The 6,000-nt window shown below is 39.3% G+C and overlaps 1 protein-coding gene across 4 annotated transcripts in view; it reads right to left on the reverse strand.

Annotated features, from left to right (window-relative positions):
- The window catches only part of LOC110985962 (uncharacterized), a 65,850-nt gene extending 59,850 nt beyond the window's left edge, over positions 1-6,000 (reverse strand). For all 4 annotated transcript variants that reach the window (XM_087142370.1, XM_087142369.1, XM_087142371.1 and 1 more), the window contains exon 1: positions 5,852-6,000. The gene's annotated coding sequence lies outside the window, so the exon portion shown is untranslated. The remainder of the gene's footprint in view (positions 1-5,851) is intronic.

Here is a 6,000-nt window from a genome sequence, read left to right on the forward strand (position 1 = left end):
CTTGGTGAAGCATCGCAGTTTGGCTCACGACTATTAAGCAGTGGTAACGCTTTCTCAAAAATATTTCACAGAGAAAAAATTGGGGATTCACAAGTTGGAGACTTGTTTGGGTTGTTTCGGCTTGTTTATTCCTGCGATTGCTTGTTTGCATTATTTCCGTCTTTTGTACACTTGTATGCTGTTTACTTATTGTGATTATTTATTGCTAATCTTTATTCTATTTAATAGCCCAATAAATGCATATTATTATTAATTACATTGCCAACCATATGACAGATATCATATTTCAAGTTGTTGCGTTGACTCCATTATCCTATGAAACAGATGGATCCAGGATTTTTCGAGGGGGAGATCAAGAAATGTTTGTTCGGGCAAGGGGTTTAATATAGGTTTTCCTGGCCAATTTCGGAAAATGCACGATCTAATTTGTATAATAAAATTTCAATTTAGCACGGATTCTGAAACCGACTTAAAACTTGGTTTCATTTTCGCAATAACAAGCAATTGACTTCATTTTGCATTCTTCAAATAAATGAATCTGCATACGTTTCATTTAAAGAGGTTACAAATACGTGACTGGGATTTCGGATTTACCTATTCCTTGCCAATTATAACAAATGTGCATTCATATTCGCTGAAAAACTGTCTTTCACCGTTTGTCTTCGGAAGTGAGTATTCATTTTCATTTGTCATAATTTAAAATTGCAAATTATACGTTCAATAATCATTGGAATATACATACATTAAGGTTTCAAAATCATGACAACACTTTGTCATGTTACTCATTTATAGTATGTTTGTTATCAAACTACAAAAAATAAGGTTTCTATAATTGAGACGCAGCACGAAAAAGAAGGTTGTTGGTGTTTATAGGTTTCCTGCAATAATCGGTGTTTCCAATGACAGCATGACTGGTTTAATTCAATCATGAATATTCAAATATTTAGCCAATCAACTAAACATTTCTAAAAATGTAACTTCTGTCAGTAAACATAAGAATTCTAATTCTTGGCCAGGCATACCTTAAACAAGTTGACACACAGGCGAAATCGCCTGCACAGGTTGCAAAATAGCTTGAGTTCAAATTAAGATGAATGCAGGATTGCAGATGCATTCAATTTCACCTAAAAATGAATGTGCACATGCTGAACCAGTGTAATGTCAGGAAGTTGACCGCTGACTCTATACGACTGAATGCAAACTCCTTGAAATAGAATTTGTATCTCTTAAACAGAAACGGGGTATGAATGTTCACTCAATTTCGTTCGAAAACGAATGCAGCTTTTACTAATTCAATTACACATTTTCCGAAACAATATAAATCCCGAACTGGTTTACGCATTTTAAGGGTATCCAACCTTCAGACGTGGGCCCCTGTAAAATAAAATGGCCATGAGCAGGGGAGGGTTTGATCCAATGAAAACAGCGTTCTTACCCAGTCTCAAAGTTTCCCAATGTAACTAAGCAAGGCCAAACGTGAAACAAGACCCACAAATCAATATATATGAATCAATAATTTTGCATAGAGTGAAATGATACCATTTCATGGGCATAAAATCTTGGGTGGATGGCAGTAAATATCACCCCCAACTTTCTGACTGGGTGGATGGCTTATCGTCCAACACATACATTTTCGTGGTAAGATTCAAATAAAGCGGAATGTGAAGATTTTTAGGACTTCCCGATAACCAAAATGTACCGGTATTCATTTGTCTCTCAAAAAAGTCCCTCTTCACCAACTAACCAACCAACCGATCAATCAGTGAACCAATCAACAAACCGATCAATAAAATCAATCAATCAGTCAGTCAATCATTCTTTTCTAAGTAAAAATCGTTTAAAAAATCTCCAGCAATGAAAGTGCCGTCTATAGCCTCCAAGATTTCACTTTTTGAAGCAAAGTATGGCCAACATGTCCTACTGCTCACCTTTTACATCAAAGGAGTTTCCGGCAACTTCCCTCAAGAGAAACCGCACCGTGCTACTGAGACCTTTAGAGTTTGGCGGCGTCCAAGTGTCGCTTTCACCGAGGGAGCGACGACTAATACCGATGCGTGCAGTGCGACACTGATTATTAAACGAATGGTTAATGTACCGTCTATATGTCTGAATTTGCTGTTCATGGAGGATTCACCACAGTGGATTGTGGGAATCCCTCCTGGGGCGTTTTTTTTTGGGGGGGGTGTTATGTTGTTCCGCCAAATGTCCTCCTGACATATGCGTTTAGGAAGTGAGACTTTCGGCAAAATGTTTTTTGGCCACGTGATTCTCATACTTCATTGTCACGCCCCTTTTCAAATGATTTGTGCCTGGGCGGCGAATATTATTTAAACAATATGCTGAGGAACCCGAGTTGAATAACGGCTATAATCTTGGATCTGGAGGATATCATTTCAAAGGGAAATAAAGTCTGACATTTAGACTGGAGAAGCCTCCACAAATGGAACGACTAGTGTCATCTATAGCCTAATCGGATTAGACGCCATAACTGCGGCGGCACCGCACTCACACGCACATTCTTCAGCTTGACGCGCGCGTGCATTTGGCAAATCACGATACCCTATTGATCAAAGAGGCATGTAACGCGCGCGTACGACCTGCCCGAGAGCATCATGCCACCGCAGTAATGGCTTCTAAATCTGGGGGTCAAATGATACGATAGGCTGACACGAGGTGTACCCCCAAACAGTAATGAAACAAAAACAAAACACGCTGCCTGGAAGGGCCAAAGAATAATGAAGTTTCCAATATAAAACATGAACGAAACATCATGCTCACATTTCGAGATCTGGGAGAACTAAACTTTGGAAACAAAGTCACAGGAACTTCCACGAGTTGAAGTGCTATGGCATGTAAATGTGACTTTAAAAAAAATACGTTACTTTAACTAACCAACTTACCTAAAGCAAATACAAAGCCCTGGTTTGACCTACTTGTTTTAAACTTTCTGGCTGAAGACCTATGTGTTTTCATTTTTTATATACAACCTCCTTCCAAGTCAGTAGTGTATTGTTGCGGATTAAAATATGACGATTTATAATGCAAAATAGAAGTTAAAACCGATGTTTTATTACCTTTTTAGAATGGTTAAAGAGAGCAACCATTAAACAAATGGTAAAGCAAAGTTCTGGATGATTTCTGTAACATTATTGACGGAGTCCTTCTTTGTGATAAAAATTGTATACAAATTACTAATGGGTGATTTATTGACTAAGAAATCGTCTCTTAGGAACAATAGGGGGTCCCCAGTTGCAGGCAAATACACACTGCTGTGTGTGGGTGGGTGGGTGGGTGGGTGGGTGGTTGTTTGGGTGGGTGGGTGGGTGGGTGGGTGGTTGTTTGGGTGGGTGGGTTTGTTGGTGGGTGGCTGGGTGGGTGGGTGGGTGCGTGTGTGGGTGGGTGGTTGGTTGGTTGGTTGTATTGCGGCCACAGACCAACTGCTAACACTTTTTCATAGATATTTTACCGAGAAAGTTTGGGTTTACAATTAAAAAAGGAAACCAAACTGTACGGTGCCCTCCCTGACATGGCAATAACAGCTTCTGTTAAAACAAATCGATTAGATTACTCTTTTGTGGAAAAGCCTTTCAAGAAATTGAGACGTAAATTCGGTTTCTTTGTAACCAGACTGCATTCTTCGAGGTGGTATACACCAAACACGAGACTATCGATTAATTCAGTGCTACCGTGCCAAGGTGATTTTCAGGAATCGTTGGTTCCTCACAACAAAGATGCAACAATAACAGCCATATACATTCTCAATGCTTCAAAACGAGCAATGTTTAGTAACATTTAACCACAAAAAGATGTTGTTTTATATGGTTTGAATACGAGTCTAAAATTACCACACCCGTGCTGAATATACGAATTTTCCCAATATTTGATAGGTTACCAATTTTTGTATTATTTATTTTCATATTCTGTCGCAGGTGGGTGATATATAATAAAATTGAATGACAAACACCTGAGTCTCTTTGTACACAAATTACACTCTTAAAGGTAATATACTGCAAACACTAGACTGCCGATGCTGTTATTTGAAATTAAGGTAATACTATTATCAATATACAAAACCTTCAAGCCAGTAACGCTGTTATTTTCGGAGCAAAAGGTATTTCTGCCTTCAAATACGGTTTGTTCAAATACCACAGACGTTAACAGGCGCCTCATTTAAATGTGTTTCCAAATAACAAACGCTATTTACAAGCAGTAAACCTTTTTAAAAAGACTACACATTCAGGCCGCATTAAATTTTGTGTGATGCGTCTAGCTTATACAGGTGTCTACATGAACAGATAAACAATAACAGCTGTCAAACGGATGGAATATGTAACGAATAAATATGCCTTAGAGCTATATGTTTACATTATACAAATACATAAAACATTTATTTTTGATAAACTAATCTAGATCGATTCTAAGCTACAAAGAAAAAAATCTTCATGCCAAAAAGTCATCGTTTTCTCCTTAACCTTGTGAGGACAGTAGAGTACCACAGAGCAACATGTGTGCCATTTCCTGAACTGTTTCTAGGGGACGATTGTTATTTCAAGACGTCTAGCCTCTCGCTTTCCCCGTCACATTTTCATTTTGGGGTAGTTTACACCGCATCTGTCAATTCAGAAATGTTTCCGGTATGCACTGAGAGCATGTGGACCGTTTTTGACAGATGTGACATGAACGCATGGCAGCTTGGGCATTTCTCTACGATGGAAAAACACGATTCAGTGTTTTCATTGGACGAATTTACAACGGTTCAATGTTGAAAGAAACACAAAACTTCAAGGTACAGTTTGACCCGTCCCAATTTGAACTGGAGAAGGTCCTGGTGGTTTTCTGGCATATGGCCAAAGTTAATATTGCCGAGAATAATATCTTACTTACGGTACTTTGCCCGTCGTTTTCTGTTCTCATGCTATAAAGCCCCCTTTGCAGCTGCAAGGTTAAGAAACTCTGGGGGGAGCAATATTATGACATAATTGAAGCGCTTGATGTGTTTGTCGCCCTCATTCAATCATTTCTTTCACTCTGAGCATTCTCTTGATGGAACAGAACTTCCCAAATGACGGTTTTTATTGTAAAAATGTTACAAAAAGCTGCCATGTTCGTCATTTTGTGGGCAATAATGACAGATTCCCAGGTTAAAACCCTTTTTACATAATAGCGATGTCACTGATCTTTAATTAACTGTATATTGTACACAAAAGCCATTATGAAAACGTAAGGTGTAGTGCTTGCGTTGAAACTACCCACCATGAAGGCTGGCACTGCAAAACGATGCTTTCCCTCCACCCACCCCTGCTGCCAACACTTTTCCTACACCATTTGGTAAATAAACAAATAACTGTTATATGTTTTAAAAAATTTAATTATTATCATGGGCAATCGTCAACGATAATGAAGGGGAGCAAGGCTCAGCTATATTTGATTGTTAAAAGATGTTTTATAATTATTCAAATGACAGAAAAATGTTTAGTGGTCATTTTACGAGTTATATACCGATAGTCCTGAAATAAAGTTAAAAATTCAGTTTTTGTATAGTAAATGTTCAATTTATTCATACAAACAAAATAAACATTGTGGACTATCCAAGGTCTATTAATCCAAGGGATAATAACCCTTACAGGAACCAGAGCGCTCCCAGTAACCCTCAAGGCAGGCCAGTTCAATGATACCCGGATCGCAACCCAGCAGTCACCCCACCCACGGTGTTCACAGACAGCAAGCAATCCACAACGAATCACCGTACCACTAGCTCTCAGACACGGGTTAACAACCTACGCTCTAAACTGTTCCCACACTAACCAAGACCCAATAAACAGTTCACTACTACATGTACTACTCCACCTACCAGTCGATACGACGCAGCGCTCTCCAGTGCAGCGTCCCACGCTACCTCACAGTCGGCGCAATGTGCAGCTCACAACGCTCGGCGGCGATCCTGTCACTCTGCGACCCAGCAGCGAAACTAACAATGCATGCCCTAAGCACGCCGCAAGC

Source organism: Acanthaster planci, linkage group LG10 (assembly GCF_054643075.1).
Source record: "Acanthaster planci isolate LZ-2023a linkage group LG10, COTS_SCS, whole genome shotgun sequence".
Classification (NCBI taxonomy): domain Eukaryota; kingdom Metazoa; phylum Echinodermata; class Asteroidea; order Valvatida; family Acanthasteridae; genus Acanthaster; species Acanthaster planci.